This window comes from Gossypium hirsutum, chromosome A08 (assembly GCF_007990345.1).
Source record: "Gossypium hirsutum isolate 1008001.06 chromosome A08, Gossypium_hirsutum_v2.1, whole genome shotgun sequence".
Taxonomy (NCBI): Eukaryota; Viridiplantae; Streptophyta; class Magnoliopsida; order Malvales; family Malvaceae; genus Gossypium; species Gossypium hirsutum.
The window spans coordinates 124,127,737-124,141,502 of NC_053431.1; the positions used below are offsets into that span (position 1 = coordinate 124,127,737).

Sequence of the window (13,766 nt, forward strand, 5' to 3'; positions counted from 1 at the left end):
AATTTTTGAAATGAAATAATTCAATGCAAATCTTAACCTTTGTGATCTATTATCAACAATTTTTTAAAAAAATTTGAAAAATTATATTTATAAATTAAATAAATTTTTTTCCCCTAATAATTGAATAAAATTTATTAATATCGTATGGGTGAATACCTTAAAAGGAAGAATCTGTTCAAATAAGGCAAAGGCAAGAGAGACCAAGGATAACAAAAACATTGGCTGCCATTGTTGTACGGTGATTGAGATTAAGAAAATTTCTGGTTTGAATTACTTATTTGATAGGGTTGAAAGGGTAGTTGAATCAGCACAAAACAAATCAAATTCCAATATTTAAAGAGTAATTAATGGTGAAATAAGGACCAAAAAATACAGTGAATTTCTATTTTTTTAATTGAATCTCTTGAGATTCTTCGAACCATATGGCCTCCTTAAATTGCAATTATAGTGAGCATGGGAAAGTATAATTTATATATATTTGCGTTGATGCTGTTGAATTTACGTGGAATTATTTATAGTGATATTGATTATGTTAAGAATTTGAACAATCCTCCCTATTGATAAACTAAACATGTTAACTGATAATTAATATCTAAGTATTTTAATAGTTTTGATTAAATTTTAATTCAATTTTAATTTAATTATTTATAGTGTTAATTAATATTGTTGTCAATAAAGGAGAATGTGAATTTAAATGCGTTGAATTAACGAAAATTTAACATGTATTCCGTTTTTTGCAGAGTTGGCGTCCATAGAGAATGCTCTTCCAGCATCATGAGTCAGATCTCTTGGCAACTATATTGAAAAAATGAATCAGATCTTTTACAGTATTTCCACAGTAAAGTACTGTGTGTGAGTTTTGTGGGCTTTGTAAGCACAAACAGAATCTCATTCAGCAGATCAGCTCTTCTAATATCTAATCCCCCTTGAACAGAGTTTATCCTAATTATACATGTGCAATTTCTTAATGTTTTGATCATGACCCCACTGGATAACAGGATAGCACATAGAACGAAATAAAGGAAAGAACTGATTTAATAAGTGTGTACCCCCCACCAAGAGATAGACAATCTCAAGCTTAGACAGCATCTTATCAATCATTGATCGGAAAAACCTCTGATCATTCACGCATCTAATCTGAATACCTAAATACTTTCCAGGCAGCCAAAATGCTCGACACCCATCGTTTCTTATTGCTCCGTCCGGCAAGTCGTAAAAAACAATTCAGATTTATTAGTGCTGAAAAGAAAATACGAACATCTGCAAATAACAAATGTGACGCAACAGACACTCTTGATAACATCAGATTCTCCCTCATTAATGCTACAATTTGTCTCTTCTTACCTATACTTAATTCCCACATTAATTCAACCCTTTTTCCTTATTCGTTTAGCTTTTCTCCTATTCAGTTTATATCTTTTGACATTTTCCTACATATTTCATACAAAATTCACATTCACTATTCAAAATTCAATCTACTTTTGACTTCTCTTCAGTTTATTTTTGCCATAAAAAGATCCGTAATTTCAATGGCTACCAAACAGATTAATATTCTAACCATTTTTCTGTTGTTTTTCTCACTCTTTCTTCTTAACCTTCCTGGAACCAATGAAGCCGTATACAGAATCCATGATTTAAGCCTGGGAAACAAACAGAAAGATAGTAAAATTATGAACTTTAACCAAGCTTCCATGACTCATCTCTTCGCCAAAGGTTTCCCCCTCCCTCCTTCAGCTCCATCGAGAAGACACAATGATGCCTCCCATGGTTCAGTTGCATGGTCTAAAATTTTAGCCCCTATGACTGCATAAACAAATCAAGTTGACTGCTTTGAAGCTTGTTCAAGGTTTTTTAAGTAGCTTTTTTGTGTTATTGGGAATTACAACACATGTTTATCTGTAGTTCATGTTTTTTGTTCCCTTGTTTTTAGTTTACTTTGCAATAAGAAAAAGAATTGCAAATACCAGATTTGAAGCCAATGTTACTTAAAAAAACAACACTATGTATGCATCAATTAGAAAAGGAATACAGGATATGCTTTTATCATTTTTCCTTTTTTGTTAAACCAATTAAGGATTTGTTTCTATACATATGTGGACATGCATTAGGAATTTTAATGCAGTCATTCTTTTTTATTATATTTGTGTGTTATTTAATTTTTTTCGCATTTATTAGATAACGATGAAAGATCATTTAATAATTTAGAGTAAAATAAAATTAAGGGGTTGGCTAAAAAAACACCCCTAACATATTAAAAAAACACCCTAATTCTCCTTTTCCTTATAATTGATTACAACATTTCTCATTTTATTTGATGAGTATTGTAAACGGGCCAATTTACCCGGCCCATTAGAAACCCAAAATAAAATACAAAATAAATAAATAATAAAAAACCACATAATTAACAGTCCATTAAATGTCCTTTTACAAACATGACCCAAAAACCAATAACCAACCAAAGCCCAAATTAACCCAAGACCCAAATACAAGCCCGATAGGCCCTAAAAATTAAAACTCTAGAACCCTAGGGTTCTCTCCTCGCGCCGCAGCCAAGAACCGGACATCGCCTCCAGCAACCATGCCAAGCCTCCAACACCACACGACCAGCACACAGCCCTTGCACGCTACGCCCGCGCCTCCGTACGATGCCAACGCACTCCGTACCTGCGAAAGAAAACAAACAAAAGCAACAGTAGAGCAGTAGCAAATAGGGAATAATGAAAATTTTGTATTTTGTTTTTCTTTCTTTTCGGCTATAAAGGCCTCAAAATTTCATTGTATTTTGGTTATGAGCACAGGCGATATACGCACACCAAAAAAAAACACACAGAGAATAGAAAAAAACAAGCAATCAAATAGCAGAGATGATTTCTTTTTTTCTCCGAATCTCTTTAGTTTTCTATGCATCGTTTCGTTTTCTGTTTGGGTCATTCGCTATTGTTATTTTGAAAAAAAAATAAAAGAACGGTGACAGAGGAGCCTTACCGTGCAAGCAAGCCATGGATTTCTTCTCCCTTCTTCGTTGAAATCGAAGTTGAGGAGGGATTTCGGGCTAAGATTCCTTCAGGCTCGAAGAGCCCCACATGGTGAAGATGAATCGGCATTTAGAAAAGGGGGTTAGGGATTTGAAAAATAAGCAGAATGGGTGCTTGTTGGTTCTGTCGATTTAGTCCATATAAAAGACTGGGAACGGCGCCGTTTTGACCAATTTTAATGGTCTTGATACGATGTAGTGTGGTGGCCTTCACCCGATGACCCGACCCACGCCTGGTTAAGACCCGCGTGTTAGGTCAGGGAGGGATATTTTCACCTTAAGTCCTTTTGTTCGGCGTTGTGTTGTAATTGAGTTTTATCTGCTTTTTCCTTTGTTTTAAATTTATTCCTTTAATTTACAAGTTAAGTCAATTCGATCCGCGCTTAAACGCAGCACTTTGGGATCTGGTATATTACCATTTTTAGTCCCTACGTATCCGCGCGCGTTAAGCTTTAGTCCTTCTTCTAATTTCAGTAACTTATTGTATTTATTAATTGTCCTTTTAGTTTTATTTTTGTTTCAATTTTCTTTTTATTTATTCATTATTTTCAGCATGTTTTTGTTCTTTGAAACCCTTTTATTTTTGAAAATTTACTTATTATTCACCATTTAATATATTATCTTGGAGTATTTTATTAAGTTTTGCATGGTCTTAGTTTGTTACTCATGCTTTCATTTATATACATGCACATATATCTATATATGTAACTATATATATATCTATCTATTTATTTTCTTTTAAATTTGTTTGTTTAAAATGTTCTTTTATATACATATATATATACACTTTATAATAAGGTTAATTTTATTTTATGCATATTATTAATCTTATATTATTTTACACATATAATTTCTTTTAAATTTATCCTCATCTTTTATTATATAATCTTACATAATATATCTTTTAAATTATTATTATATATATAATTTTATTGACACCTATGTTTGATCTATATGTATATTATTAAATTTATGTATTTTATACACATAGTTTTCTTTATATATATATAAGCATGTTCTTAAGTCCATTATAATTTATAATAAAAATAATTTAATCTTGTGTGCATTTCTATGATATTTTACTAACAATTATTTCTAAGTTTATTTATATACATATATATACATATGATTTGTAGATCCACCATGTTTTAAAGATTATATTTTATTATACCTTATTATTATTTTTTTATATTTTAAGCATAATTTAAAATTTTCTTTATTACGTGTAAATTGTCAAATTTAAACCAATATTCTTCAATACTTTGCATATCATTCGATTTAAAATATTCATCCTATAATATATGTTTTAGTAATTTAGTATATATTTCTAGTTTGTTTTTACAAATAATTTTAAATTCACCTATTTACATATTGTGTAAATTACATTCGTCATTATTTTAAAATCGTTTTATACCATATTGGCTTCTAATTGTTATTTTGTTTTTTTACATCTTACATTGATTGTTTTATATCATGTTATGTATATTATTTTGGCACATTTTTATGTATTGTTTTGTGGTGTTGTATATAATTGTTGTATTATTATTTTCTTTATTGTATTACATGTTAATTATTCTCCATGCGCATGATCGAAATTGAGTACTATTTTTAAGTTAGTTATACTTAATTGTTTGTTTTGTCAATCGATCAAATAAGACACATTATCTCCATTCATCAAATATCGTATCTTATGTGTATATTATTCCATATCACTGTTTTCCACTTGGTTTACGGAATTTGGTTTTATAAGGTCCAAATCTTTAAAATTAATTCCGTTTTATTTCAAGTCGAATTATTGCGTTTTAAGCTAGTTTTATAATTATTCATTTAAAAATTCTTTAAGCAAAGGCGATGTTCGATATTTAGCAATTCGCGGAATCGTTCCTATCGTGCTGGGTAGCAATTTCTCGTTTGTTCAAAATAATCGAAGGTCCCTTTAGAATTTCACTCATGTCTTTTAAAAATTCTTTAAACGAAGGCGATGTTCGATATTTGGCAATTCTCGGAATCGTGCCCTATAGTGCTGGGTTTCAATTTCTCGTTTGTTCAAAATAATCGAAGGTCCCTTTTGAATTTCACTCACGTTTTCTAAAAACTCTTCAAAACGAAGGTAATATTCGATGTTTGGCAATTTGGGAATCGTGCCCTATCGTGCTGAGTTGCGATTTCTCGTTTGTTCAAAACAATCGAATATTCCATTGGGATTTCACTCATGCTTTTAAAAATTCTCCAAAACGAAGGTAATATTCGATGTTTGGCAATTCGGGGAATCGTGCCCTATCGTGCTGGGTTGCGATCTCCTGTTTGTTCAAGATAATCGAATATTCCTTTAGAATTTCATTCATGTTCTCCAATTCTAAAATAAGGCAATGTCCGATGTCTAGAAATTCAATGAGTTGTGCCCTACTGTGCTGGGTTTCGATTTTCCCGTTGGACTAAATAATTAGACATCCTTTTGCGGTTTTCAACAAATCAACTTTTGGAAGTCGAAATTTATCATGTTTTCGAGGGCATAAAGGATCATGTCCTATCGTACTGGATTCCTCTTAAGCGAGAGAATTTTGATGACCAACTCGGGTTATTCAAATATTATTAAAAGGAACCACATTTCAAAAACATCTTTAAATCTTAGACATAAGGACAGTATCTAATCGATTTGGTACCAATTTTGGGCGTAATGAGGGTGCTAATCCTTCCTCATACGTAACCGACTCCCGAACCCATTTTCTCATATTTTCGTAAGACCAAAATTGTTGTTTTAGTAAAAAGAAATATTTTATTAAAATAACCAAATTTCTAGGTGATCCGATCACACCGAAACAAAAAATATCGGTGGTCACTCCATGTTTTATTTTTAAAAAGTCGATTCCCCGTTTTTCATTAAATTTAAAATCCTGAAAGATGGTTTCGACAAGTGTCTTTCCCAATGAGTCTTTTTCTTAATACAATAATTAGAGTTAAGATCTTAAATTAATGTGGTCCAAAGAAATTAATTAGTACATTTTCCAAATACCTTCATTTTCAACATCTTAAATTAATTAGTGTAATCAATTTAGTCCAAAAAATTAGAGTCAAAATCTTAAAAAACGGGAAAAATTAATTTTGTTATAATTAGTACATTTTCCAAATATCTTCATTTTCAACATCTTAAATTAATTAGTGTAATCAATTTAGTCCAAAAAATTAGAGTTAACATATTAAAAAACGGGAAAAATTAATTTTGTTGTAATTAATACAATAAATAGGCAGAGTTATATATATATGTTTATTTTGATGAACATTAACAACACCTAACGTAAACTCATATTATTATTAACAAAATTAAGTAAGTCCTTCTCACTACACTCTATTATTTGTAATTTTATTTTTTATAAATTTGTTCTAAACTATTTTTTTATAAAAATCTATTTTTCTAATTTTTTTCTTTTTTTATTTATTAATTCTTGTATAAATTAAAATCTGTTTTAAATTTTTATAACTACTGATTTTTTCGTCATAATTTGTAGTGTTCAACAAAAGATGTCAAATTTTTACGGAAGTAACTTAAATGAAGGCAATCAGATCTCTATGGCGACATCACCATTTTTTACCGATCAGGTATGTAACGACCCAAATTTTAAGGTTATCGGAAAATTGAAATTTCGGGTTATAATTTCCGCAAAATAAATTCGTAAATATTTATTAGAAATAAGCTAGTAGTGTAGTTAATTAGACTTTGGTTAAGTGAATTAGCTTGAATTAAGGTTAATTTAGTGAAAGGACTAGATTGAATATAGTGTAAAAGTTTAATTATAGAATAGAGAAAATTCAAGGGATTAAATTAGTAATTAGGCCATAATGTGAGAAATGTATGGTAAAAATAAATAAAATGTGTAAAAATATAAATGGTGCACATGTAATAAACATGTGTATTTACTTATATTATAAGAAAATAATAATGATTAAAGTATATTATAATAATATAATATAATAAAGTAATTAAATAAAATAAAAGAAACAAATAAAAGAATGAATGAAAAACGAAACAGAGCTGTGAAAGAAAGAAAGAAAAAGAAAAGGAAAATTTAGGGTTTTGGAGTTCCAAGCTTGATTGGTAAGTCAATTTGATTTTTTTTTTGTAATTTTAATGTCTATGGAATCCTAGGAAAGAATACTACTTGAGTTATATTGAAATTTAGAAAGTTATTGAATTTTTAGATGTTGATTAAGCTGAATAAATGGAAGAATTAAGTGTTAATTTGATGGAAATTCAAGTTAGAAGTGGGAGAAGGATTAAATTGTGAAAGAAAATATAGGTCTTGCAATAATAGAGATTGAATTGAGAAGATGTTATAATTAGTGTTTTATGCTGAAATTTAAGAGTTGGGATAGTTTAAAATGATAATTGAATGAAAATATAGGATTTATTTTGAAGAAAAAGAATGGTTATGGTGGAAGGACTAAATTGGAATTTTAGTAAAAGTTACATGGAAATTAAAGAAAGTTACATGGAAATTAAAGAATGTGTTGTTAAATAATATATATTGATAATTTTAAATGTTAAATTTTATGTAGCCAACGTAGCACTGGAAACATCATCGAAAAAGGGAAAGGTGAAAGTGAACGAGGATATCGAGTAAATTCGAGAAATTCGGTTTGTATTTCTATAAACTATGCTTAATGTTTTAATACAATGTAATTATTATTTTTATAGTTAGAATGTATATGAATAATATGATGGAGACTGTTACTACTATTGTATTGGAATTGAATTACATGTGAATTATTATGGAAAATTATTGAAATGAAGTAAAACTAAATTAAGAATGGAAATTTGAAAATTGGAAGTTGATTGAAATCCCTATTAACAATGTCGGGCTAGTCGGATATAGTTAGCATGCCATAGGATTGGAAGTGTTCAAGGATATTCTGACTGTGTGTCGATGAGACACTATAAGTGTCGACTACTGTGACTGTTCCGGATTCGTTCCGAATAGGTACTCTGTACCTGACTATGACTGTTACTACTACTGTTACTGTTACCCTACGGTGTATTCCGGTTTCGGCCGATGAAACACTGTACATTATCCCCGGTGTGTGGGTTGGATCCGTGTATCCGTCCAAGTCTGAGTTATGTTAATAGGGGTAATTGAAAGTACTAAATACAAAGACTGACTGCTATTGATTATGTGACTGTGACTATTATACAAGTATTGAAAGATATTGAATGATATGAAAAGTATAAAAAGAATTGTTTAAATACATTTAAGAGCTATAAGTTAAAGGTAAGTGATGAAGTTAATAAGATTATGAAATAAAAGTTATGCTACAATGTATATACATAGCATATTATTGTTTTAAGTATTAGTTTATAAAAATACCACTGAGTGTATACTCAGAGTACGGTATGTTTCCGTGCGTAAGTTTAGGTAGGAAAGAAAGTTAAGGACTCAACATCCAAGCCAATTCCGGACTCAAAGTGGTGAATACTTTTCTTTTAGTAAAATGGCATGTACCTAGGTTGTTAAGGTGTTATTTTGTATATGACAGTGTATAAACATGAAAGTTGTTGAAGTATGGTATAAAATATGCATATTTTGGAAGTTAAACTTGCATGAGTTTGACTAGTATGATAATGTTGTATAATTTTGATACGAATTGTGGTATAATATTCTTAAGAGGTAATGTATAAAGGAATGAATATTTGCTAAGTTTGAATGGTATAATGAATGATATTTGATTTAGGTACTATTAGTAAATGTTTGGGAATGAAATAGATATATTTGGCATGTGAAAATTTCCTCAAAAAGGGGTAGCAAATTGGCTTTAAATCAAGCCTATATGGTGCCACATGGTCAGAGGACATGGACGTGCCTTATGGCCGTGTGAGAAACTCAGTAACCTCCTAAATATTACACGGCCTTGACAAACGGGCGTGTCATTTGGCTGTGGGCTTAAGTCAGTAGCTAGCTATGTACCACACGGCTGCAGCACACGGGCATGTTCCAGGCCACACGGGCGTGTCCCAAGCCACACGGGTGTGTGCCTCTATCTCCAAGGAAAAATTTTCTAAAGTTACCAGTTTAGTCCCGAATCACTTCTAAGACATATATTGGGCCTCGTAGGCCCATATTAAGGACTTTATGTTGAAATTTGATGAATATTGATCCAGAATGTAAAGTGTATGACTAGGTTTTGTATAAATTTTAGTGTTTAAGTTTGGTAATATCTCGTAGCCCTATTTCGGTAACGACGTGGGGTTAGGGGTAATATCTAGTAGCCCTATTCCGATGACGGCATGGGGTTAGGGGTTGTTACAAGGTATAATAATTATCATGATGTTAATTTTTTTTATATTCATAACATTTAATATTTGTTAACAAAATTATTTAAATTTTAGGTGTTCGAGTCTCGTGAAGAGCTGATGCAATGGGTGCAAAACATGGCATTCTCTCTTGGTTATATCATCGTCACGAGAAGATCAAAAGCAAAGGAAAATGGTGTGGTGTCTTACGCCACACTTATTTGTGATTGTGGCAGTGAATACAAATTTAAAGAATCAAGTAAAAAGTCTGGCACCAAAAAGACCAACTGTAAATTCTGATTGGTAGGTTCATATTTAAAACAATATGATGGGTGGACGTTGAGGGTGATATGTGATCAACATAACCATCAACCTGCACAACATATGGACGGACATGCTTATGCAAGGCGGTTGAAAGAAAATGAAAAAAAATTATTGGTTGATTTGACGAGTAAGAATGTTACACCACGTGACATATTATCGACATTGAAGGAGCAGGACGAGAATAATGTTTCTACACTAAAAACCATATACAATGCACGGCAAAAGCTTCGCTCGTCCCAGAATGTCTGTAAAACTCTGATACAGGTTCTTATGTTGCTTTTGAATGATAAACAATTTTTTATTGAGTTTTCAGTAAATAATATTTCAAATGAATTGGAAAATCTATTCTTCATTCATCCACGATCATTGGATATATGACGTGCATTTCCAAACGTTTTGATTGTAGACGCAACGTACAAAACGAACAAATATGATCTGTCTTTTGTTCAGATTGTTGGCGTGACTTCAACCAACAAGACATTTAGTATAGCTTTTGCCTTTATAATTAACAAAAAGGAGGAGAACTATAATTGGGCATTAACATATCTAAAGTTGAAACTAGAGGAGTGCATGTAAGTACATGTTATTGTGACGGACAGAGAGTTGGCTCTGATGAATGCATGCCAACAAGTTTTCCCCGATGCCACTCGGTTACTATACAGATGGCACATTATTGAAAATATTAAAAAGCATTGTAGGCAGTCTATCAAGTCACAACATGAGTGGGACTCCTTTCGTGCTATGTGGATTGTACTCGTTGAATCTCCAACGTGGATATTGTACACTGAAAACTACAGAAAACTCCAACCAATGTTGAGCAAATATCCAGGTACAAGCCTCGTTATTCTATAAATAATTGTTTATAATTTTAGAAGACTTTTTATACATAACTAACATTTATATAAATTCAGGTGTTTTAAAATATCTAAATCAAGTGTGGTTAAGCAAATATAAAGAAATGTTTGTGTCGGTCTGGATTGATCGGCATCTCAACTTTGGAGAACGAACTACAAATAGAGTTGAGAGCCAGCATGCAAAGCTAAAGAAATACCTTTGTGCAAAAAATTCTTCTCTAGATAAATTTGTTGGTTGTATCATTAGATTGTGAAGTCTCAACTTACATTGATATATGGAAGTTTTGAAAATAGTAGAATTGTCCTCAAACACAGACACAACTTATCGTGTTTTAGATTATTACAGGGTTTTGTGGCACTTGAAGCTCTAGATATCCTAGAAGAGGAACTTCAGCGGTTGAGTAGACATCAACTTGACTCTTTAAATTGTTGTTGTAAACTACGTCATAGTTGTGGGTTACCATGCGCTTACATGCTATAAGTTTACTTGAATTCAGGTGGTATATTTAACAATTATTTTCTAAATTTTATTTATATATTGAATGTGATAGCCCGAAATAGGGCCTAATCGGAATAGTGGTTTCGTAACCACAAATCCGAAGTGAAATAGTTTAATTTTATAAATTTTTATTAGTTACTGATTGATTGAAATATTGTGTGAAAATATGGATAGGAAATTTTAATGCTTTAGTGCTTAATTGAATTTTTAGGACTAAATTGAGAAAAATGCAAAGTGTGTCTAATTAGTGATTAAATGATTTAATTGAATTATTGCATGAAATTGGAAGTGTTTATGTGGCAATTAGACCATAAATTAGTGTTATGGACACAAAAGGGTATTTCTAGAAAAATATCTAAGTAATGGGCCAAGGGCATTTTTGTCCAAATTGGGTAAAAGACAAAATAAAGAGAAAATAAGTGTCCATCTTCTTCAAAAATCAGAAGCTTGCTGCCGAAAGTTTCAGGTTACCATAGTTAAGGGTTTTGATTTTCCTAAGCTCAATTGTAAGTGATTTCTTGCCCCGTTTTTAATTATTTTCGTATTTTTATGCTTATTGAAGCTTGAATTTCATGTTTCTACCATTTAATTTAAATGAAATTAAAGTTTAAAAATTGACCCATTCATGATATAATTGTAAATTGATTAGTGATGTTAGATAATGAATGTTTGAAGTGTTAATTACAAGTTTTACTAGATGAATTTCAATGAAAAATGTTGAAAAAGGGCTAAATTGTGAAAGAAGGTAAAGTGTGCATAAAGTTGTGATTTTGTGAAATTGAGGCCTGTTATGAGCATGAAATATGATTTAGTGAAGTTTGAAATTTAAGAATTTAGTGAATTTTATTTTTACGAGCTTAGGGACAAAAGTGGAATTTTTGAAAAGTTATGGGGAAAAATGTAAATGTGTCAAAATGTTGTGTATGAATTGTATTTGAATGGAATATTGATAAAATGTATTAAATTGTGTTAATATAGATCAAGAAAGAAGAAATAGTGTAAGTGATCGGGGAAAAGAGAAAGTTATCGACTAAATTACAAAAATAGTCGTTTTGCATCCGAGGTAAGTTATATGTAAATAATAGTTATATTTGTATAAATTGTGAATTATATTTGATATGTGAATTAATATTGAATGTGGAAGGAAAGTTGTTCATGAATTATTCAAGTGATAAAGTGTTGAAAATAAAGTGTTAAGTGTAAATTCCCGGTTGAACTTAGGAATAGAATTGGATACAAGTGACATGTCACTAGAGACCAGTGTTACATTGAGTCCCGGGTGCTGGGTGATCTAGCATGTGTTGCAGACACCTGACAGCTTGTGTGAGCAGGCCCGTGGACATTTCCAGTGTTATTGATCAGTGGTAGCTTCGGCTACATTTCAGTGGTAGCTTTGGCTACATTCAGTGGTAGCTTCGGCTACATATCAGTGTGGCACTTATGTGCTAAATCTCTACGTATCCGTGTATATTCCAAGTGTTCAACGGGATTAATAATGAATTAAAGTGAATATGAAATGTTAAGTGTGAAAATGTATATGCAAGTGAATTGGTAAGATTGTGTATGTGTAAGTGATTGAAATTGCTAAGAAATGTTTTGATTAGTTATATGTTAAAAGTGTTAATTATTAATTGAGTAATTATTGTTTACATGTAACTTACTAAGCTATTTATAGCTTACACATCTTTTTCTTTCCTTTGTTTTATAGTGATTTGAACTTGATCGAATAGTGGACCGTCGGAGCTCGTATCACACTATCATAACCATCTCGGTATTATGTGCTTTTCAAAATGTTTAAACTATGGCATGTATAGAGTCTTAATCATTTTGAGCATGTCCAAATGATATGGCTAATGTTAGCTATTGAAGTAGTTATTAATGAATATGTTTTGGAGTTATGTATGTTTAAATGGTAACTAATTCAAAGAAGCAGTTTCTTTGACAGCAGCAGTAACGTGAATGTGAAAAATCACCATAAATAGTAGAAATGGAATTAGAGGGTGAATGATATACAGAATTAAATCTTATCAAGTCTATTTTTACATGAAAGAAACGGTGTAGGCAAAGGAATTTTATATTTTGAGATATTTAAATTTTAGTGAGACAGGGTCAGAATGGTTTTTGAAGTCCCCTGTTCTAACTTTAGAAAATCATTATAAATTTTACAGAAATAATTATAGGTCATAATTTATATATTTAGATTCCTTAGTGAGTCTATTTTCAAAATAAATTAATGGTAACCTTATATGAATTCTGTACAATTAGATATTTGATTTTTAGCGCCAAGAGGTCAGATCTGTCGAGCTGTGAAACAGGGGATACTTTAATGAATAAACTGTACTAATGTGCTAAGTCAAAAATTCTGAAAATTTTATGGTAAGTAGGAATATGAGTCTAGTTTTACTGAAAATTTACGGATTTAAATTTTGAGTTTCGTAACTCAATTTATAATTAAATTAGTGACAGTTGCGCAGGTGGATAGTGTTGTTATGAACAGTGAATTTAATTTTAAAAGCAAATTTTTATGCTCCGAATCGGTAAGTTAAATTGGATGACATCTCGTACTCGATTCCGGAGACGGTCTCGGGTAAGGGGTGTTACATTTAGTGGTATCAGAGCTACGGTTTAGTCGATTCTCGGACTAACGTAGCGAGTGTAATAGACTATCTATACATGCCATAATTGAATAATGATAGTGTGACGACTCCTGACATCTTAAAATTTTTTTTTAGTAATGGATTCTAACCGAGATACAGCTGATGATGCTCAAAG

General features: G+C 31.1%; 1 long non-coding RNA gene across 1 annotated transcript; it reads right to left on the reverse strand.

Annotated features, from left to right (window-relative positions):
- Positions 1-2,286: 2,286 nt before the first annotated feature.
- On the reverse strand, positions 2,287-3,528 carry LOC107938673 (uncharacterized). Its single transcript, XR_001694954.2, has 2 exons — positions 2,986-3,528; positions 2,287-2,664 (listed from the first exon to the last, which is right to left on the reverse strand). It is a non-coding gene; the product is annotated as an uncharacterized lncRNA (long non-coding RNA).
- Between the last annotated feature and the right edge of the window lie 10,238 nt (positions 3,529-13,766).